We start from the raw sequence: 24,135 nt of genomic DNA, 5'->3' as shown, positions 1-24,135 counted from the left end.
TATGGCTCTATTACAGCTAAGACTCACCAGAATCGAACTTGTGGTTGTCATTCGTACATTAGACGAAAAACATCCACAAAGACTAGGACACACCTAGCTTGAAATTTGTCTAGTTGAACAGAAAAGTAAACCAACATGGCTTTTTCTAAATTAGAAAACCTGGTAATTCTGATGGATTGAGACTCGAAATTTGGCTAAGCTGGGAAATATGGGAGTATAGTACACATTTTGAGAGTACCAAGCTGAAGAAATGAGAAACATAGTATTTAAGAAGTCAAGAGAAAAATGAAGTCTGAAGAAACTATATAATACAGGAATATATGAATGACCTTGGGGAAAGAGAGGAGACAATCACACAAGACAAATAGGAGCCTCTAGTGGTTTACAGGTCAGAGAAAGAAACTTATAAAGGACCCATCCCAATGGATCAAGCAATTAAAAGTGGAAGTGGGAAGTTTGCACCTTCAGACTTTAATTACTTTAATGTAGTATAAAATAAAATGTGTTCATCTTGTTGTGTTTCCTGGATGCTTTACCAGGGAGGACTGACATCAATCTTGCAAGGCATGGTTGCCATATCCATCTGTGGGGAAAGGCTCAGATTGGCAGTGTTTTAACGGATGTCACATTTCTGCCTTCTTCCATCTTTCCTGCCCTGGAGTTTCTGGAAAAGGTGCTGCTTTCATCCATCCTGACTCTCAAGCAAGGCTGGGCCTCTAAGGCATCCTGGGCATTTAGTGCTTCACAAAGATATGGCGTCCTTTCGCTATGTTGCTGGCCAATCTTGAGGCTTCTAGGAGTGGTTGTGCCTTTTTTCTCCAACTTCTTTGCACTTGCGCTATTTTACAGCACTCTCCAAATTGTTCAAGGTCTGCACTGGGTTTTCCAGGGCCTTCCCCATCTGACTGAGGCATCTCTGTATTCTTTATTTTATTTTTATTTGCTTAAAAACCTACGTAGTCACTTAATAAAGGAAAGGGGATATACAGGTGAAACTCAAAAAAATTAGAATATTGTGCAAAAGTTCATTTATTTCAGTAATGCAGCTTAAAAGGTGAAATGAGAGACTCATTACATGCAAGGCAAGATAGTTCAAGCCACGATTTGTCAGAATTGTGATGATTGTGGGGTATAGCTCACAAAACCCCCAAATCTCCCATCTCAGAAAATTAGAATATTACATGCTATCAATAAAACAAGGATTGTACATAGAACAGTATAAGACCTCTGAAAAAACTTTAAGCATGCCTATGTATTATTCGGTTTGGGCCCCTTTTGCAGCAATTGCTGTCTGAATGCAGCGTGGCATGGAAGTTATTAGCCTGTGGCACTGTTGAGGTGTTATGGAAGATAGTGGCCTTCAGCTCTTCTGCATTGTTTGGTCTCATGTCTCTCATCTTTCTCTTGGAAATGCCCCATAGACTCTCTATGGGGTTCAGGTCAGGTGAGTTTGCTGGCCAATCAAGCACAGTAATTCCATGGTCATTGAACCAGTTTTTGGTGCTTTTGGCAATGTGGGCAGGTGCCAAGTCCTGCTAGAAAATTGAAGTCAGCATCCCTATAAAACCCATCTGCGGAAGGAAGTATGAAGTGCTCCAAAATCTCCTGGTACATGCCTGTGTTGATCCTGGACTTAATGAAGCACAGTGTATCAACACAGATGACATGGCTCCCCAAATCAACACAGGGGAATCTTCCCAATGCTCTTTAAGCATCTTACAGTGTGTGCCTCTCCATTCTTCTTTCATACTCTGGGTCCTTGGTTTCCAAATAAATTGCAAAACTTTCAAACATACAAGAAAGAATGTTTGTCACTGCAGGTGACAATAATTAATGGCAAAGGTATCCTGAACTATAACAACTAATATATTATTAGTTCATACATACGGAGTGGCTGTGGGTCTTACCTCCCAAGGACAATTCCATCTCTCCGTCCATTACCCTGGGGGGAGAATCATTGACCCCCTCAGAGAGGGTTCGCAACTTGGGCGTCCTCCTTGATCCACAGCTCACATTAGAGAAACACCTTTCAGCTGTGGCGAGGGGGGCGTTCGCCCAAGTTCGCCTGGTGCACCAGTTGCGACCCTATTTGGACCGGGAGTCACTGCTCCCAGTCACTCATGCCCTCATCACCTCGAGGCTCGACTACTGTAACGCTCTCTACATGGGGCTACCTTTGAAAAGTGTTCGGAAACTTCAGATCGTGCAGAATGCAGCTGCAAGAGCAATCATGGGCTTTCCCAAATGTGCCCGTTACACCAACACTCCGCAGTCTGCATTGGTTGCCGATCAGTTTCTGGTCACAATTCAAATTGTTGGTTATGACCTATAAAGCCCTTCATGGCACCGGACCAGATTACCTCAGGGACCGTCTTCTGCTGCACGAATCCCAGCGACCAGTCAGGTCCCACAGAGTGGGTCTTCTCCGGGTCCCGTCAACCAAACAATGTCGCTTGGTGGGACCCAGAGGAAGCGCCTTCTCTGTGGCGGCCCCGGCCCTCTGGAACCAACTCCCCCCAGAGATTAGAATTGCCCCCACCCTCCTTGTCTTTCGAAAGTTGCTTAAAACCCACCTCTGCCGCCAGGCATGGGGGAACTGAGATATAGTTTCCCCCTAGGTCTTTACAATTTTATGCATGGTATGTCTGTATGTAAGATTGTTTTTTATATAATGGGCTTTTAACTGTTTTTAGTATTGGATTTTGTTATATACTGTTTTATTGTTGTTGTTAGCCGCCCCGAGTCTGCGGAGAGGGGTGTCATACAAATCCAATAAATCAATAAATCAATAAATCAACAAACAAACAAACAAACAAATAAATAAATACATGAACTATATCAATGAATATACAGGGGGGGGGAGTATTTAGTCGGACACCAATTGTGCAAGTTCTCCCTCTTAAAAAGATGAGAGGTCTATAATTGACATCATAGATAGACTTCAACCATGAGAGACAACATGAGAAAATACATCCAGAAAATCACATTGTCCAATTTTTAACGAATTTATTTCCAAATTATGGTGGAAAATAAGTATTTGGTCAATAACAAAAGTTCATCTCAATACTTTGCTATATATCCTTTGTTGGCAATGGCAGAGGTCAAACATTTTCTGTAAGTCCTCACAAGATTGGCACAAGATTTTGCTGGTATGTTGGCTCATTCCTCCATGCAGATCTCCTCAAGAGCAGTGATGTTTTGGAGCTGTCGCTGGGCAACATGGACTTTCAACTCCCTCCAAAAGTTTTTTATGAGGTTGAGATCTGGAGACTGGCTAGGCCACTCCAGGACCTTAAAATGCTTCTAACGAAGCCACTTCTTCATTGTCCTGGCAGTGTATTTGGGATCATTGTCATGCTGAAAGATCCAGCCAAGTTTCATCTGCAGTGCCCTTGCTGATGGAAGGTGGTTTGCACTCAAAATCTCACAATACATGGCCCCATTTATTATTTCATGTACACGGATCAGTCATCCTGGTCTCTTTACAGAGAAACCGCCCCAAAACATGATGTTGCCACCCCCATGCTTCACAGTAGGTATGGTGTTCTTTGGATGCAACTCAGCATTCTTCCTCTTCCAAACACGACAAGGTGTGTTTCTACCAAACAGTTCTACTTTGGTTTCATCTGACCATATGACATTCTCCCAATACTCTTCTGGATCATCCAAATGCTCTCTAGCAAACTTCAGACAGGCCCGAACATGTACTGGCTTAAGCAGGGGGACACGTCTGGCACTGCAGAATCTTGAGTCCCTGGCGGCATAGTGTGTTACATTGCTCCCAGCTCTCTGCAGGTCATTCCCTAGGTTCCCCCGCATGGGTCTGGGATTTTTGCTCAACGTTCTTGTGATCATTTTGACCCCAAGGGATGAGATCTTGCATGTAGTCCCAGATCAAGGCAGATTATCAATGGTCTTGTATGTTTTCCATTTTCTAACTATTGCTCCCAGAGTTGATTTCTTCACACCAAGCTCCTTGCCTATTGCAGATTCAGTCTTCCCAGCCTGGTGCAGGGCTACAATTTTATTTCTGGTGTCCTTCGACAGCTCTTTGGTTTTCACCATAGTGGAGTTTGTAGTGTGAGGGTTTGAGGTTCTGGACAGGTGTCTTTTATACTGATAACAAATTCAAGCAGGTGCCATTACTACAGGTAATGAGTGGAGGACAGAGGAACCTCTTAAAGAAGAAGTTACAGGTCTGTGATAACTAGAAATCTTGCTTGTTTGTAGGTGACCAAATACTTATTTTCCATCATAATTTGGAAATAAATTTGTTAAAAATCAGACAATGTGATTTTATGGATGTGTTTTCTCCTGTTGTCTCTCATAGTTGAGGTCGACCTATGGTGTCAATTACAGGCCTCTCTCATCTTTTTAAATGGGAGTACTTGCACAATTGGTGTCTGACTAAATACTTCCCCCCCCCCCCACTGTATATAGGTATATTTCCAGAAATGTCTCTTTTTCTACCAACTCATCAAAATAAGCTAAATGGTTGTTACTATCTTCCTTTGATTTCTATTCAGGTTTTGTGAATACTTGATAAAATCCCTATTTCACTTACATTTACATTTTAAAACTTTAGAGAAATTTAGTTTGTTACATTCTAGCTCAATGTGGTAGAAGCTGGCTTTTTAGAAATGGCTCATTTTAGTTATTACTTGTTCTGCCTGGCTAAGTGCAATTAGCCACCCACCAGCCCAGAATTGTCAAACACACAACAGGAGGGCTATTGAATCAAGAAAGTACAGAAGCTTGAATGCAAGACCAATTACTGTTTTACAAGTCCCAAAAGGTTAGAGTTACTCCCAAGAGTTCACCTGACACGTTTAGGCTTGTGCCAGAGCCAGCCAAGGAGTGATTTTTGAGGCAATAAAGTCAGTGTTTCACACTCCAAGCCATACAGCCTTTTCCTGCTTGAGTGTCACAGAGTTCACAAAAATCCAAAACAGAATGTAAACCACGCTGCACAATCTTATTTCTTCCAGAAACACCAATGATAAATGTCCACGCCCAGCACTCCAACCCCCCTTTTTTATCAGGATTACAACAGCGTAATTATCCTCTGAACAGCTGAACTCCATTATCTGTTTCTACACTTGCGCAGCTGTTTCTGCCTTCCCAAGATCCTGCGCATATGGAGATTCAAGATAAGGTTATTCATGACATCATCCCCTTCTGAGGCTGAGGACCCTCTAGCTGGTGGGCTGGCTGCACCCATTCCCCTGTCTGTCTCTTCCTCCTCACTGCCTTCTTGTGCCTGTGATTCAGCTTCACTGTCTGAGGCATCTGGCAACCAGACTGGCCTTCTGTAAACAGATGACTCCATATCAAAAATCCCCAGCTACAGGAGCTGGCCTGGAGCCAACCACAACATTACTTATATCTTTTACTTAAGATTATACATATCATTTGCCTGCCATCAATAAATCTAACTGATTCCTGCCTTTGTACATAAATGTGTAGTATATTGTTGATATTTTTAGTCATAAGAAGCTTGTTATATATTTTCATATAGCTGCTGTTCACTTGCTAATGTCTAAGTAATGTTATACTAAGTCTACAGAAAAATATATTAGAAGCATTTCAATGATGCTTAAAAAGACAGATATTATTATTATTATTATTATTATTATTATTATTATTATTATTATTATTATTTAGATTTGTATGCCGCCCCTCTCCAAGTACTCGGAGCGGCTCACAACAAAAAAACAGTACAAATCCAATGATTAATTTTTTTAAAAAACCCTTAATATAAAAACAATCATACATCTCATACAAACCATACATAAAACGGAAACGGCCCAGGGGAATCAATTTCCCCATGCCTAACGACAGAGGTGGGTTTCAAGGACTTTGTGAAAGGCAAGGAGGGTGGGGGCAATCCTAATCTCCGGGGGTAGTTGATTCCAGAGGGTCGGGGCCACCACAGGGGCTCTTCCCCTGGGTCCTGGCAGACAACATTGTTTTGTGGACGGGACCTGGAGAAGACCAACTCTGTGGGGCCTAACCAGTCACAGGGATTTGTGCGGCAGAAGGCAGTCCCAGAGATATCCTGGTCCGATGCCATGAAGGGCTTTATAGATCATAACCAATACTTTGAATTGTGACCGGAAACTGATTGGCAACCAATGCAGACTGCGGAGTGTTGGTGTAAGATGGGCATACCTGGGGAAGCCCATGATTGCTCTCACAGCTGCGTTCTGCACGATCTGAAGTTTCCGAACACTCTTCAAAGGTAGCCCCATGTAGAGAGCATTACAGTAGTCGAACCACGAGGTGATGAGGGCATGAGTAACTGTGAGCAGTGACTCCCGGTGCAGGTAGGGCCGCAACTGGTGCACCAGGCGAACCTGGGCCAATGCCCCCCTCACCACAGCTGAAAGATGTAATGTAAGCTGTGGATCGAGGAGGACACCCAAGTTGCGGACCCTCTCTGAAGGGGTCAACAATCCCCCCCCAGGGTAATGGGTGGACAGATGGAATTATCCTTGGGAGGCAAAACCCACAGCCACCCCATCTTACCAGGGTTGAGTTTGAGTCTGTTGACACCCATCCAGACCTTAACAGCCTCCAGGCACCGGCACATCACTTCCACTGCTTTGTTGACTGGACATGGGGTGGAGATGAACAGCTGGGTATCATCAGCGTACTCATGATACTCACCCCACACCCCTGGATGATCTTACCCAGCGGCTTCATGTAGATATTAAATAGCAGGGGGGAGATGACCAACCCCTGAGGCACCCACAAGGGAGAAACCTAGAGGTCAACCTCTGACCCCCCCCCCCCCCACTAACACCGACTGCGACTGTAGGTAGGAGGAGAACCACTGTAGGACAGTGCCTCCCATTCCCAACCCCTCCAGCTGGTGCAGAAGGATACCATGGTCGATGGTATCGAAAGCCTCTGAGAGGTCAAGAAGCACCAGGACGGAGGATAAACCCCTGTCCCAGGCCCGCCAGAGATCATCCATCAACACGACCAAGGCAGTTTCCATGCCATAACCAGGCCTGAAATACTACTGTTGAGGGCCTAGATAATCGGCTTCTTCCAAGGACCGCTGGAGCAGGAGCGCCACCATCTTCTCAACACCCTTCCCCATAAAGGGAAGATTTGTTTGTTTGTTTGTTTGTTTGTTTATTTAATATTTTTTCGATTTTTATGCCGACCTTCTCCTTGGACTCAGGGCGGCTTACAACATGTTAGATTGGAGACTGGACAATAGTTGTTGAGAATGGCTGGGTCCAGGGAAGGCTTCTTGAGGAGGGGGCGCACAAGTGTCTCCTTGTAGGGAGCTGGGAAGGACCCCCTCCCCAAAGAAGCATTGACAATCTCCTGGACCCAGCTCCGTGTCACCTCTCGGCCGGTCGAAACCAACCAAGAGGGACACGGATCCAGTAAGCAGGTGGCGGAACTCACAGCTCCAATGGCCTTGTCTACTTCATCAGGTGTCACCAGATCAAACTCTTCCCAGACAGATGGACAAGTACAGGCCCCAGTCACCTTGACTAACTCATTGTCACTCGACTCTGTTATTCAATCGAAGTCAAGGTCTGCTAGATCCAAGCGACTTTATCAGTGAAAAATGTGTTAAAATCCTGCAAGGGCTCCCCAACTCCCCCCTGGTTAAGAAGGGAGCGGGTTCCCTAAACAGAGCGGCCGGGCAAGATTCCGCTGATGCAATCAAGGCGGCATGATACACACATCTTGCCGCCTTGAGCGCCACTTTGTAAGTCTTAATATGAGCTCTTACAAGTGTTCGATCGGATTTGGACTTACTCTTCCTCCATCACTTCTCTAGATGTCTCTTCTGGCATTTCAACTCCCGGAGCTCTTTGGTAAACCAAGGAGCTCTCCGGGTCTAGTGCCACAGAGAGGTCAAGAGCCTCCATTGCAGCCTTATTCCAGGCGACGGCAAGAGACTCTGCCGAACTGTGGATGAGTGCATCTGGAATAAATCCAAGCACCCTTTGAAAGCCCTCTCTGGGTCCTTCAGGCATTTGGGGCGGAACCACCTTGTCAGTTCCGCCTCCCTGCAGGGAAGGATTGGAGCCAGGAAGTCAAGCCATAGTAGAAAATGGTCTAACCATGACAAAGGCAACACTTCTAAGTCCCTTAGTCTCAGACCATTACTCAATTGCTCAGAGAGGAATACCATGTCAGGTGCATGCCCCCCCATGAGTCGGACCCTGTACTACTTGAGTCAGTTTCATGGCTGTCATGGTGGCCATTAACTCCTGCGCTAGCCCAGACGTTTTACTGAGTGGCGGTAGGTTAAAGTACCCCAAGACAATAAGTCTGGGGAACCCTACCGCCAGCCCGGCTACCTCCTCGAGCAGCACAGGCAAGGCTGTTGACACACAGCTGGGAGGCAGGTACATGAGCAACAACCCCACCTGAACCCCTAAGTCCAACTTCACCAGGAGGGACTCACAACCTGCAATCTCTGGAGCAATGAGTCTACGCAGGCAGACCCCTCCTTCCCTGGGGTCAAGGCTGATGCCATACCTGTCCATTGCCACAGTCAGAATTCCGGATAAATAAAACTCAGAGTCTTTTTCAAAAGTTCAAAAGTGAATTTATCAAAATCAGAACTGGAAGCATCTTAGTAAAAGCAAAGTCTGAAGAAAATGGCACGATACAAGCATATATCAAAACCCCTTTTTCCACCCCCCTTGGGAAAATGCTCAATCCCCATTGTCCATGACTCTCAGGTGGATTTATCTTCACCACACATCACACTTGTGGAATGTACTTCTAATGGTCTCCTCCTGGTACCAAGGAAAAAGAAACCTATCTCTCTTTATAGGGCCTCCTGTGCTCTTCCCCCCATCCCCTTATCTCTAACCCCTCCCTGTAACTATTGGCAACCAAGCGTAGAGATGCAGGAGCATAAGCGAAGGTTGACATTCGGACCCCCTGGAACAGGGACTTTAGTCCTACAAGAAAACAAAAGACAACAAACAATATATACATTATAAATCAGGGTTTTTCGGGGTACTTCGCTCTAAACTGGTCAATTTCCCTCTGGGCATTCATGTGTTTCTCATTGTTCCACTCAGCATGAGAAGCAGGCAAATGTTTCCACGCCACTAAGTATTGAATTTTGCCCCTATGTTTCCTAGAATCAAGAACTTCTTTAATCTCAAAATGTCGCTACCCTTTGATGAGCAAGGGTGGGGTGGGGTTCTGCTAGAGCAGGATGTAAGTCGGATGTATGTTCCGGTTTTAGTAAGCTTACATGGAACACTGGGTGAATCTTCCTTAATGTTTTCGGCAGATCCAATTTCATAGCTACCGAATTCACCACCTGCACAATTGGGAAATGGCCCACATATGTGGCCTCCAATTTCTTCGACTTCTGAGTGGTCCTTAAGAACTTTGTGGAGAGGTAAACTCTATCCTGACTGATTTGTTTAACCAATCCTTGTTAACAGGAGAAGTTCCTGAGGATTGGAGAATGGCCAGTGTTGTGCCTATCCACAAGAAGGGCAGTAGAGAAGAAGCTGGTAACTACAGGCCAGTTAGCTTGACATCAGTTGTAGTTAAAATGATGGAGACTCTACTCAAAAAGAGGATAAATCAGCACCTAAAAAACAATAACTTATTGGACCCAAATCAGCATGGCTTTACTGAAGGCAAATCATGTCAGACTAATCTCATTGATTTCTTTGACTATGTCACAAAGGTGTTGGATCAAGGTGGTGCCGTGGATATTGCCTACCTGGACTTCAGCAAAGCCTTTGATACGGTTCCACATAAAGAGCTGATAGATAAATTAGTGAAGATTGGACTTAATCCCTGGATAGTTCAATGGATTTGCAGCTGGCTGAAGCGTAGACATCAGAGAGTTATTGTTAACGGCGAGTATTCTGAGCAGAGTCAGGTTACAAGTGGTGTGCCACAAGGGTCTGTTCTGGGTCCTATTCTTTTTAATATGTTTGTGAGTGACATAGGGGAAGGTCTGGTAGGGAAGGTTTGCCTATTTGCCGATGACTCTAAAGTGTGCAATAGGGTTGATATTCCTGGAGGCGTCTGTAATATAGTAAATGATTTAGCTTTACTAGATAAATGGTAAAAGCAATGGAAACTGCAGTTTAATGTTTCCAAATGTAAAATAATGCACTTGGGGAAAAGGAATCCTCAATCTGAGTATTGTATTGGCAGTTCTGTGTTAGCAAATACTTCAGAAGAGAAGGATTTAGGGGTAGTGATTTCTGACAGTCTCAAAATGGGTGAACAGTGCAGTCAGGCGGTAGGGAAAGCAAGTAGGATGCTTGGCTGCATAGCTAGAGGTATAACAAGCAGGAAGAGGGAGATTGTGATCCCACTGTATAGAGTGCTGGTGAGACCCCATTTGGAATACTGTGTTCAGTTCTGGAGACCTCACCTACAAAAAGATATTAACAAAATTGAACAGGTCCAAAGACGGGCTACAAGAATGGTGGAAGGTCTTAAACATAAAACGTATCAGGAAAGACTTAATGAACTCAATTTGTATAGTCTGGAGGACAGAAGGAAAAGGGGGGACATGATCGAAACATTTAAATATATTAAAGGGTTAAATAAGGTCCAGGAGGGAAGTGTTTTTAATAGGAAAGTGGGCGCAAGAACAAGGGGACACAATCTGAAGTTAGTTGGGGGAAAGATCAAAAGCAACATGAGAAAATCTTATTTTACTGAAAGAGTAGTAGATCCTTGGAACAAACTTCCAGCAGACGTGGTAGATAAATCCACAGTAACTGAATTTAAACATGCCTGGAATAAACATATATCCATCCTAAGATAAAATACAGAAAATAGTATAAGGGCAGACTAGATGGACCATGAGGTCTTTTTCTGCCGTCAGACTTCTATGTTTCTATGTTTCTATCCCCCACTTTATAATCCACTGGCGCACTTCTTTTCTTGTCGGCTTGTGCCTTATGGACATTATGAGCCTTATCCAGGGCCTTACGAGCTACTGGACAATTTGCCTTCAACTGTGTTACCCATTCCTTTAAGGAAGGATAGTTGGGCTCATCCTGGGGTAACTCTGGAATGGTTACAAAATCTTGCCCGTTTACCAGTTTAAAAGGAGTGAAACCTGTGCTACTATGTAGCGAGTTGTTATACGCAACCTCTGCGAATGGTAAAAGTTCGCTCCAATTATCCTGCTGATAATTCAGATAACACTGAAGGTACTGCTCCAATACAGAATTAGCCCGTTCACAACCCCCATTCATTTGGGGGTGGGTTGGCTGAACTTAAGCCCTGCTTGGTACCTAATAAGCCCAAAAACTGCTTCCAAAAAGCCGAGGTGAACTGCACCCCCTGGTCTGAGATGACTCTCTCAGGAACTCCATGAAGACGATACACATGTTGTATGAACACTTTTGCTAGGGCTCTGGACAATGTTCCCTCTAATTTTTTTTTCGGTGTGGGCGGAAAAGTATAGTCCCCTTTGGACTGGGCGGCATAGAAGTATGTATGTATGTATGTATGTATGTATGTATGTATGTATGTATGTATGCATGCATGTATGCATGTATGCATGTATGTATAAATAAATAAGAAAAAAAATCCCTTCTTTTTTATTAAAAGAAATTAATAATAAAACAAAACCAAAATCTATTACTATTAAAACTAAAACCAGCAAAACCAAAAACATAACTATTAATAAAAACAGGTGAGGACTGGGTTTTTCTCTCTGTGTTATTATTTAAGTGCTTTTACCATATGCTTTAAATCAACAGTCACTTCTCTCTCTGTTTCTCTCTCTTTCCTGTCATTCTCTGCCTCAATCATTTTCTCATTTCTTTTTTCTCCACTTTTTTCTATCATTTCTCTCTCTCTCTTCCTTCCACTTTTCTCTCTCTCTCTCTTGCTTTCTCTTTCTCTCTCTTGCTTTCTTACTCTCTCTCACTCTCTTCCTTCCTCTCTGCAGACCCTTCACTGACAGCCCGGGATGAAAGCGCTCTCAGCAAAGGGACTGTGAGAGAGGCAGGGCAGGCGTTCCCAAAGCGCTCGGAGCAGCTAGTGGCTGGATGAGGACAAGAAGCTGCAGCTGCCACCGCTGCTGCAGCCACCGCTGCAGGAGGAGCCGTGCCCCAAGGTGGGAAGCGGAGGAGGAGAAAGAGGGGCAGATCGGGTGGGCAGGGGACAGCGGCAAGAAGACAGGGGCGCGAGGGGGCCGGAGGCGCTGGGCGGCCGCAGCTCCTTGCGCAGCCTTGGAAAAGGGTGTGTGTGTGGGGGGGGGGTGTTTTTGGGTGTGCGGCCGTGCGGCCGTGCACTTTAGAGGGTACATTGGCTCTGGAAGTGGGGATTCTTTGGGCAAGCCACAAAATGAACCTGTTTGGAAAAAAGGTCAGTTACATCCCAAATAACCGTATTTCCCCCACTCTCAGGCAAATCCACAATAAAATCATAGAAATGTCTTTCCAGGGTGCCCTGGGTCTTGCCACACTTTGCAACAGTCCTTGGGGTCGACCCAAGGCCCGCTTCGCTCCTGCACAGACAGGGCAGCTTGCCACATAAATCTCGATGTCCTTTTTCATGGAAGGCCACAAAAATTGCCTTCTCAATAGGTGCAGGGTCTTTAGGAATGCAAAGTCTCCAGCCACCCTTGAATCGTGGCCCATTTCCAATATTAGAGTCCTTATCGAAGCTGGGACATAAACTCTCGACCCTATCCACACTAGACCGGCACCCTGAGTGCACTCTGCTTGATGAGTCTGAAATCAGTCATCAGTTTCTAGAGCTTTCTAGAGTTCCGCTGCTACGTTGTCCGGAAGATCAACCTTTCTCAAACTCTGCTCTCTGTTGATTTCAGGGCACGCTGTCTGTTGTGCCTGGATCACCGGTTGGACTATCTCCAATCTACCACTGTTGTACTGTGGCAGCCTAGAGGGAGCATCTGCCATGAAATTATTTCTCCCAGGTATATAGCGCAGCAAGAAACCGACTAAAGTGTTGCGCCCATCTAGCTTGATTGGGGGACAGTTTCCTGGTTTTTTTAAAAACCTCTACATTTTTGTGATCAATCCACACCTCAAAAGGTTGTTTGGCCCCTTCTAGGAAATGTCTCTAGGAAAGTAGGCCCAGTGCACTGCAAATGCTTCTTTCTCCCATATTGCCCATCTACGTTCAGTCTCAGTGAATTTCCTAGAAGTGTACGCGCAGGGGCAAAGGCCCTGCTCTTCATCCCCCTGTAGTAGAACTGCTCCCACAGCCACATCACTTACGTCTACTTGCACTACAAAAGGCTGCTCCAGATCAGGGTGTTTGAGGATGGGCTCACTCGCAAACAGTCTTTTTAGCCTCTCAAAAGTTGCTTGACACTCCATGGTCCACTGTAGTGGGCCGTTCAGTTTGGGCTTACCTTCTCCCTGTGTTTTCAGTAGATTGGTGATTGACAGCGCTATTTGTGAGAACGCTGGAATAAACTGTCGGTAGAAGTTGGCAAATCCTAGAAAACTCTGCAATTGCTTTCTAGGGCCTCCCACTCCAGGACTGCTGTCACTTTCTCCAGATCCATCTCCACCCCTTGGTGTGATATGCGGTTACCCAAATAGTCAATTTTACTCTGGTGAAATTCGCACTTAGACAAATTCGCATATAATTCTGACAAGGGCCACATGTTCCTCTAATGTCTCTGAGTATATTAATATATCATCCAAGTAGATCAAGCATCCCTTATATAAATGTTCGTGCAATACCTCATTAATTAGCTGCATGAAAACTCCTGGTGCCCCCTGTAGGCCAAAAGGGAGCACTCTAAATTGGAAACACCCTAAGGGGGTGTTGAAAGCCGTTTTCCATTCATCACCTTCCTTGGTGTGTACCCTATAGTAAGCCTCACACAAATCCAATTTAATGAAGAACTTCCCCTTAGCCAAATAGGTCAGCATGTCTTTCACAAGTGGCAGGGGGTACACATTGTGCATGCAAATGGTGTTCAGAAACCTATAATCCATGACCAGACGAAGAGACCCATCTTTCTTCTCTTGGAACAGGATGAGGGCTGCCATCTGTGGCCTTGCCGGCTGTATAAAGCCCCTTGCCAGGTTCTTGTCAATGAATCTACACAGTTCCCCCAATTCTCCAGGAATTAAAGAATACATCTTTGGTTTCAGCAGTTTAGCCCCTGGCAATATCTCAATGCTACAATCTGTGGCCTGGTGGGGTGGTAACTATCAGCCTCCCTTTAGCTGAAAACTCCTTTGAGGTCCCAGTACTCTTTGGGGATTTTCTCCTCCCCTTCGATCTTTTCCATGGCAGGGGAATTTCTCCGGCCCAATTCTGCTAGAATGAAGCCCAATTCATTCTTGCTTTGGTAAGTAACAGTCATGGCTCTGGTACGCCAATTAATTTCAGGGTTCCACTTCTGTAACCAAGGCAGCCCCAAAATGACTGCGTTATCCGGCCGGGGACCCACAATAAATTGTATAGTCTCTTGGTGGGACCCCATTGTCATGATTAGAGTTCCAGTCTCATGTGTGTCTGGCTTCTCTCCTGCCATTGACCCATCCAGTTGGGTAAATGAGGTCCCTCAGGCCCTCAGTCCTCGCAGCTTGAGGCCCAAATTTTGCACCACCTCCGGAGCCATAAGGTTCCTGGTACAGCCCGAATCCAAAAGGGCTGACATAGTTCCCCTTGTCCCCCCCGTTGGGTCCCGTAGTGTAATGGGAATGTATATGCATCCTGGGGGGGGGGACTTACCAACACGGCTTCTTCAGGCTCACTGTCCTCGATGATCAGATATGCCAGAGATCCCAACTCCTCCCCTTTGGGGGGGGGATCTCTGCAGCCTCTTTTCCCATTCGCTCGGCATCTGGGGTTTTCTTGGTGCGCTGCTCCGGCTTCTTCCCCCCAGTAGGGGTCACTCTTGGCACAGGTTTGGCCAAACACTCTGCTACCCGGTGGTCCTCCTTCCTGCAACGGAAGCACGCTGTAGATGTGGTTTTCTCAGAGCTTGATCTGGCACTTTTCCTCAAGCCTGGTCCCCCCACCAAGGGGGAACCTCTCTCCTGCTGGCCTCTCAGGAGGTCAATCTTCACCTCCGCTGCCAACTGGACCATCTGCTGAGGTTTCTAGGGGTTGCTCTAGCCCAGCAATGCTGGTAAACCTCATCATTTAATCCATCCATGTAATATTCCATAGAGGATTCCCATAGGCCATCAGCTCATAAAACTCTTGGGTATATTCCACTACTGATCTCTCTCCCTGCTTTAGGGTTTTCAGCTTGGTTCTGGCTTTTCTCTCGGCCTGGAGATCCTCGAAACGTGCTCTGAAAGCCGTTATAAACTCATTAAAATTTCTGAGGGCGGGGTCCCTTTGTTCATCGAGGGAAACCATCCAATCCGTTGCTTTTCCATCTAATGCACAGGTTACTACCCTCACATGGGCTGGACCATTTGGGAACTCATCCTCATAGTCCTCCATGTACTGATTTACTTGTGCAAGAAATATCTCAGGCCTCCTGGTACCCCATCATATCACTGAGTGAAGGAAGGGGCATTAGGTGCTCTTTGCCTCCGGGCCTCCCCCCTCTCTCTGCTGTGGTGGCCCACAGGGGGAGTTTTGGCCTCGCGCTGGAGGGGGGGCTTGGGTTACTGCCCTCTGCTGCATTCCCTGCCCTGAGGGCCCAGCTGTATCTTTGGCCTCCCCCTCCTCACTCGTGGGGACTTTTAGATTTGCCTGACTTCTCATTTCAACTACTGATAGGGCTTCCTTGATTCCTGTTACAAGGTCGGCTAGCAAACGCCCTTCCTGGCTGACCCCCCCCCCTTTTCTCCTTCTTTTGTTTCTTACAGTGGGTCACATTTGCATCAGAAAACAGAGGCTCATCCTCAGTTATGCAACTTACTCCGACTCCTGTAGACCATTGGGTGGCTCTCCGCACCGGTTCGGCTTGAAACTGATCATTGCCGCTTGGCCCCGAAACTCCCTCTTTTTGGAGTAGGGGGGAGAAGGGCTCCTTAAGGTGGTATCATCCTCAGACTGTTCCTCTCCACTTTCGCGGTGGGACATAATTGCCAGTCCCTGGTAGAAGTGATTCTCCAGGAGTGACTGTAAAAGGCAGACTTTGCTTAATGTCAGCTGCCACAGTCAGAATTCCAGATAAATAAAACTCAGAGTCTTTTTCAAAAGTTCAAAAGTGAATTTATCAAAATCAGAACTGGAAGCATCTTAATACAGTGGAACCCCGACATAAGAGCTGCTCTACTTAAGAGCAACTCGAGATAAGAGCTGGGAGGGGAGAGATATTTTTGTTCTACTTACAAGCCCAAATTCGAGATACAAGCGCCAAGGAGCTGTCTCCTGAAGCCAAACGCTAACTTCCGCGTTCGGCTTCAGGAGACAGCTGCAAAGCGGCGCGCGTGTTTTAAAAGGTTGCAGCCGGCCTGGGGGGCTCGGGGGGGTGCTTGCAGCTTTCTTTCTTGCTCTTTTTCTTTCTCTCTTTTACCTTCCCTTCCTCTATTTCTTCTTTTCTTTCTCCTTCCCACCTTCTTCCCTCCCTCCCTCCTTTCACTCATTCCTCTCTTACTCTCCCCTTTCATAAGTTTCCTTGCTTCCTTCCTCTGTTCCTGTCCCTTCCCCCTTTCTTTCTTTCTTTCTTTCTTTCTTGCTTTCTTTCTTGCTCTTTTTCTTTCTCTCTTTTACCTTCCCTTCCTCTATTTCTTCTTTTCTTTCTCCTTCCCACCTTCTTCCCTCCCTCCCTCCCTTCACTCATTCCTCTCTTACTCTCCCCTTTCATAAGTTTCCTTGCTTCCTTCCTCTGTTCCTGTCCCTTCCATCTTTCCTTCCTTCCTTCCCACCCTCCGTCCATTCATTCACCCATTCCTCTCTTGATCGCTTAAAGCCGGTCCCTGGTGCAAAAAGGGTTGGGGACCTCTGTCCTACAGGATTGGGTGGCAGAGAAGTTGAACATATGTAAATTTAAAAGTTTAAGAAAGTTTACAAGTTAAGTGAAAGAAACTTCATTATTCATTTATATGTACATGTACATTTCTTCATTAAAAACATGTCTTTCTGCATAATTTAGACTAACTTTGTGAGTTTTTTGAGGGCTGGAACCAATTAAAATTATTTACATTAATTTCTATGGGGAAAAGTCCGTTCGAGATAAGAGCTGCTCGACTTAAGAGCCCAGGTCCGGAACGAATTAAACTCGTATCTCGAGGTACCACTGTAAAAGCAAAGTCTGAAGAAAATGGCACGATACAAGCATATATCAAAACCCCTTTTTCCACCCCCTTTGGGAAAATGCCCAATCCCCATTGTCCATGACCGTCAGGTGGATTTATTTTCACCACACGTCACACTTGTGGAATGTACTTCTAATGGTCTCCTCCTGGTACCAAGGAAAACGAAACGTATCTCTCTTCATAGGGCCTCCTGTGCTCTTCGCCCCACCCCCTTATCTCTAACCCCTCCCCGTAACTATTGGCAACCAAGCATAGAGATGCAGGAGCATAAGCGAAGGTTGACAATACCTGAAACCCGGCTGGGCAGATTTCAGAGAGAGGAACTCCTTCCTCCGGGCCCAGCCAGGTTTCAGTCACACATGCCAGGTCAGCCTCCTCCTCCAGGATCAAATCCCGGATGAGGAGAGATTTATTTACCACTGACCTGGCATTGAGTAGCAGCAGCCTCAACCCAGGGCCAGGATTATCCTCGTCACCAGTATCCTGGGTTGAGCTCACAGAGCCAGAACATGGAATCGCTATTAAGCAGTGATCCCTCCTTCCCCTGGAACGGCTAGCTCCATGGCTCCCACCATATCTGCCTCTTATTAGCAGATTAGACAAGAAAAAGTGTAATTGAAATGGTCCAGAGGTATCTGGAATTGCAGGAGTTCCAATTATCATAATTCTAAAAAACACTTCCAATCCTATGAAGAAGGCAATTCTTTCATGTTCTCCAAAGTCTGACTGGTAAAAATGTTAGAGTTCCCCTCATATATTTTGTAAATACAATACTCCCAGTACTGGATGAATCGGCACAACAGCTACACTATTTGTAGATTTTTTAAAAAAATGTCAACCTATTCACCTCATAAGACAAAAATTATAAACCAATTGCAATAACACCAGGCATTTTTTGCAGACAACTTTACAAAATTATGTACACTGAATAGAATTAAGTATTATGTAGGCCATATACCAGACGGATCATCCGGGATGTCTAGAAAGGCAATGACTAAACTAGTATAATGCTGTTGCAATAAAAGCTCTGCTTCTTTTATAAATATATTATGTTGTTTCCAGAAGTGGTTTTCAGCTGGTTCTGGAGAATAAGTAGCGGAAATTTTGAGTAGTTTGGAGAACTGGAAGCTAAAAGTTTGAATAGTTTGGAAAACTGGTAAATACCACCTCTAACTGGCCCCACCCTCATCTGTTCTCTGCCTCCAGCTGATCAGGAGGAAATGGGGATTTTGCAGTAACCTTCCCCTAGAGTGGGGTGGAAATGGAGATTTTACAGTATCTTTCTCCTGCCATGCCTACCAACTCACACCCGCCAAGCCCCTCCATGCCACACCCACAGAACCGATAATAAAAAAATTTGAATCCCACCATTGGTTGTTTCAAACAGAAATGAAAGCAACAGTAATTGCAATTGATAGCATGATGTTTCTATAATTTTAATAAAACTGTTTGATTCTGTCATATATGACATTCAAAGAATATGTGGGAATTATCTTAAATGAAGAACAAAGTATAATAGCCTGAGGTTCCAGAATTTGTATCAGTTTTGCTGCACATGGGATTTTTTTTAATTGATTGGAGCTTGAATAAATTGTAGCCTGAATAAAATAAATAACTATATCAATAATACATAAATCAATGTCTGATCATAAAACATGTGCTCAGAAAGAGATTTATTTATATTAATCTTTTCTCCCTAGCATCTTTCCATCTTACAAAAAAGATTAAAAAGAACCAATTCTCTTGTAGCCCGCTTGATACAATACAATCCTTATTTCAATAATGTTACTTTTCATAATTGGTATACAGTATATTGAACATTTAGTCTGAAACTGTAACTATGAAACTTAGGTAATTATTAAGAAGATTTGAGACAATAGCATTAAACTTTAAGAAAGGAAAAAAATATCAAATTCTTTCAATAACTAGATAGAGACGTCTAAATATCAATTGAAATAGAATTGTCAGCTAAAAGAAACATTTATGTTATATTGATTCTTTTATTCACAATAAGAAAATAAACCACTTTACAGATGTGGTTTATCATGCCTGTATTCATTATGGAATCATTGTGTGTATTCTAATGATAATTCTTATTAACAGTAGATATTTTAACGTTTGTGAAATAAGTAGTAAAGGAAACACAGCTTGGAGAAATTTAAACTTCAACGGAAATTGAAGTTAGCTGTCTAAAAATAATACAATGGGACCAGCAGAAGGTTTTTCAATTTAAAATTTCCTGCTAAATAAAAATAAGAAATGATGACCTATGAAGTTTTAAACCATGTCATACATCCTGTAGGTTTAAAGGAAAAAAGAACAATAAGCCAGTGAGTCATAGTTCATGGAATTGCAGAATAACAGATGTAACAAGAGTTTAGTTCTTTTAACTAAACTGATATTTCCTTCAATGTCAATTTTTTTTTAAATGGAGAATTGAGTGTCTTGTAGCTTTAATGTACAATACAATAATATAATACATTAAAAATTGGTCCTAAACAAGCAACACTATATCTACACAGAAAAGTTTGAAAAGAAAACCATTGACAGAATGGTTTATTATCCATTCACTGGAAAGTAGCCTCAGACCTTAAACCTGGGAGCACAGACCTTAATAATAACTTTTACTTCTTTATATGGCACAATGATTGTTTATATATATATACTCTTAGCTATATTCTTTCTGCAATAAAGAATCTGATTTAACTAAGCCACAGGTGTCAAACTCAATCACATCATGTGATATATTGCCACTTATCACAATGTTTTTTGCCTTTGTGGACCCTGAGTGGGCATGGCCTGCATGTGATGCATCTGGCCCAGGGACCACCAGTTTGACACCCTAAGCTGTCCCTTGAAATCCTAAAAATTGTTCAATTTCTGAAAAAGTGATTAGATGTCTCAAGAGCCAAGATTTATTGCCAACACATGTATAATGCCAGGCAATATGAACCCAAATCTAACACAGAAACATATGTAATCCAATAGATTTTTATAGTTGAAAAGAGCTACAGTTAAATAAACAGGCTCCAAAAGGAGAGATGATAGGCATCCAATAAGACTGGTAGTTTTTGCTGGCCCAAGCAGGGAAGACAAGCTATTTATCTATTTATTCATTAAATAAATTTATATAGCTACCATCACCTCTACCAGGGGAACTCTAGTAGTCTAAATAATTATCAGTATAAGCAGTAATGGATTATCTAGGTCCCCAGCAGTCGGGTTTCAGGCCCGGTTACATCACGGAAACTGCTTTGGTCGCGTTGATGGATGATCTTTGGCGGGCCCGGGACAGGGGTTTATCCTCTGTCCTGGTGCTTCTTGACCTCTCAGTGGCTTTCGATACCATCGACCATGGTATCCTTCTGCACCGGCTGGAGGGGTTGGGGGTGGGAGGCACTGTTCTCCAGTGGTTCTCCTCCTACCTCTCCGGTCGATCGCAGTCGGTATTAGTGGGGGGTCAGAGGTCGACTCCGAGGTCTCTCCCTTGTGGGGTGCCTCAGGGGTTGGTCCTCTCCCCCCTGCTATTTAATATCTACCTGAAACCGCTGGGTGAGATCATCCAAGGGCATGGGGTGAGGTATCATCAGTACGCTGATGATACCCAGCTTTACATCTCCACCCCATGTCCAGTCAACGAAGCAGTGGAAGTGATGTGCCGGTGTCTGGAGGCTGTTGGGGCCTGGATGGGTGTCAACAGACTCAAACTCAACTCGGATAAGACGGAGTGGCTGTGGGTTTTGCCTCCCAAGGACAATTCCATCTGTCCTTCCATTACCCTAGGGGGGGAACTATTGAACCCCTCAGAGAGGGTCCGCAACTTGGGCGTCCTCCTCGATCCACAGCTCACATTAGAGAACCATCTTTCAGCTGTGGTGAGGGGGGCATTTGCCCAGGTTCGCCTGGTGCACCAGTTGCGGCCCTATCTGGACCGGGACTCACTGTTCACAGTCACTCATGCCCTCATCACCTCCAGGTTCGACTACTGTAATGCTCTCTACATGGGGCTCGGAGAGGGGCGGCATACAAATCTAAAAAATAAATAAATAAATAAATAAATAAAAGTGTTCGGAAACTTCAGATCGTGCAGAATGCAGCTGCGAGAGCAGTCATGGGCCTACCTAGGTATGCCCATGTTTCACCAACACTCCGCAGTCTGCATTGGTTGCCGATCAACTTCCGGTCACAATTCAAAGTGTTGGTTATGACCTTTAAAGCCCTTCATGGCACTGGACCAGAATATCTCCGAGACCGCTTGCTGCCGCATGAATCCCAGCGACCGATTAGGTCCCACAGAATGGGCCTTCTCCGGGTCCCGTCAACTAAACAATGTCGGTTGGCGGGCCCCAGGGGAAGAGCCTTCTCTGTGGTGGCCCCGGCCCTCTGGAACCAACTCTCCCCAGAGATTAGAACTGCCCCTACGCTCCTTGCCTTTTGTAAACTTCTTAAGAACCACCTGTGTCGTCAGGCATGGGGGAACTGAGACAGCTCCCCCGGGCATATACAATTTATGAATGGTATGTGTGTACGTATGCGTGTTTAGAAAATGGGTTTTTTAAAATGTTTTTAGTAGAAATTTAGATTTGTTATAAACTGTTTTTTCCACTTTGTTGTGAGCCACCCCGAGTCTGCGGAGAGGGGCGGCATACAAATCTAAATAAATAAAGAAAGATAAAGATCATTACACACACCCTTTATTGAAACTTTTATCTAAGCCTCTACACACATATCTGTATACAAGATGTTTATTCCTAAAATTTGTTTTCCTTTTCTTTGTTTAAATAAAGAAAGACAAGAAGTAAAACACAAACATAGCCTATGTGATGGCAAATCTTTTTGCGATCGCGTGCCAAAAGGGGGGAACCATGGGGAGGTAGCGTGCATGCATGCCCACACCCATAATGCAATGCCTCCACATGCCCTGCCCCCACATGTGACCCCTTAACGATCCCCCTTATGAATGCACATGCGATTGCCATGCTCTATCACATGTGTGCGTGACACAAACCCCCGCACACACACATATCCCCATTGCCCATTTTTGGGCTTGGCAAGCCTTCCTTCAGGCCGGCACTGGATGCTCTTTCAGTGCAGACTCAGCGGCTTGTTCTCGGTGACTGGCAAGGGTGGTGGTGGTTCTACTCTAGAATCCCAACTGCAAGTGGGAAGCTGCCCTCTTTGCTTGCCCACCACCAAAAACAAGCAGCTCTGCCCCTTTTTTCCTTTTCAGACCAGCTCCAAGGAAAAGGTGCACAAACTTCAGCAGTTCTTGTGCTGCCATCTGCATCCCTTGCTTGGAGCTAATCTGGAAAGGAAAAAATCAGCTGAATTAGATCAGTCTTGCTCCATCCAGTTGCATCAAGATAGGACTCCCTATGATAGCTTCTGCGCTGAACTACGCACCCCAACAGTGATTGCCCATCGAAATGGAGCCTGCCCTCCGAGCTCTTCAGAGCTCACTCTTTTTCCCTGCAATGAATAAGCTGTGCCCCCCCCCCCGAAAAGCACTTCCCACTTCTCCTCTACCTGCATGTGGTAACTGAAAGATTCTCCTCCAGAATCCCGGCCACAAGCTGGCAACCCCAGGGGATTGAATTAGGTGCGATTCGCCCCACCTAGGTCCCTCCAAACAGGTCTCCCTATGGTAGCCTCCCTGTTGAACTATTCTACCTGACAGTGAACCCCACCCAAATGGAGCTTGCTCTTCCAAGCGAACCAGTGCAAAAAGTGTTTCACACTTCTCTTCTACTTGCTGTTACTGGGTGTATACCCCCTCAATACCAATAAGATGTTGCTACCCAAGGCCACCCTGCTGCAGAGTGGGGGAGGGACAATGCCATTGCAGTGCCAAGAAGTGAGAAGTGCTTTTTGCACTCTTACTCTGCAGGAAAAAGTGGATGCCCAGAATAGCAAGCTGCATTTGGGTGGGGATCACTGTCAGGTAGCATAGTACTTCTTTTGGGGTGGGGATGGGGGAATTTTTTTTTCTTCTCCATCACAAAACATACAGTACAAAACACCTTCTCTTTTTAGTACAATAAAAGGCGATTTGATTAGTACATCATATATAATCATAAAAAATCCTTAACTCCAATTTAATGTTGGTATCAATAACCTTTTTTGCCCAACCTAATTTTGTCATCCAGATTGACCAATTGTCTTCTAATTTATTTCACCACTAGGCCCATTATTTTATAATTAAATTTCATTTTTAATATTTAACTCATTAGACATTAAGCCATAGTGCCTTCTTCATTTCTTTATACATTTGAATAGAGCTAAACATACTTATTTAACCTAAAAATGAATAAAATAAAATAGAAAAAAAAGACAAATCAACAGAACAAATCAATTTCAAACTTTTCTCATCCCTTTGTTAATATCATCTATTTGTTTACTTCCAAATCTTTAATTTAGTTCAAAACACTATTAACAAGTAATATTCCAAGTCTGCACTTCTATGTTTCATTAAATCTTATTCCATCACTTGATAAATTCACCCTTGTAACTTAACTATATTTTCAAAGTGCTTATCAAATTCAACTTACGGTATCTTTCATTAATATATCTCATCAATTTTAATTAATTTTCATTAATTTTACTTATAGGAATATTTAGTATAATCTTGTTTTTCATTTATATTCATAACTTATATTTCTCATAACTCTACACATCAACTTCAAAAAATATGTATGTAATAGTAAAAACTAAAAGCAAAACACAACCATCACCATAAATACTTATTAATTATTCATTTTTCCCCATTGATTAATTCCCATTTTATAGTGCTCACTTATCAATCTAAAAGAAAAAAGAAAAGAAGCCTAATACAGTTAGTAATACTAAACACACATTTAAAATTATTTCTAAAAGTTATCATCAAATGATAATCAGGACTTATCACCCTTTTTCGAACAGCTGATCTCCTTGTTCATAATGC

General features: G+C 44.1%; 1 protein-coding gene and 1 long non-coding RNA gene across 3 annotated transcripts in view; both read right to left on the bottom strand.

Moving 5' to 3' along the window:
- The window catches only part of SRGAP1 (SLIT-ROBO Rho GTPase activating protein 1), a 214,757-nt gene that overhangs the window by 168,959 nt on the left and 21,663 nt on the right, over positions 1 to 24,135 (bottom strand). The gene's annotated exons all lie outside the window — the stretch shown is intronic.
- Positions 8,562 to 16,019, bottom strand: LOC139169455 (uncharacterized). Its single transcript, XR_011559482.1, has 2 exons — positions 15,854 to 16,019; positions 8,562 to 8,945 (listed from the first exon to the last, which is right to left on the bottom strand). It is a non-coding gene; the product is annotated as an uncharacterized lncRNA (long non-coding RNA).

Source organism: Erythrolamprus reginae, chromosome 6 (genome assembly GCF_031021105.1).
Source record: "Erythrolamprus reginae isolate rEryReg1 chromosome 6, rEryReg1.hap1, whole genome shotgun sequence".
In the NCBI taxonomy this organism is placed as follows: Eukaryota; Metazoa; Chordata; class Lepidosauria; order Squamata; family Dipsadidae; genus Erythrolamprus; species Erythrolamprus reginae.
This window is presented reverse-complemented; position numbering and strand designations above follow the sequence as displayed.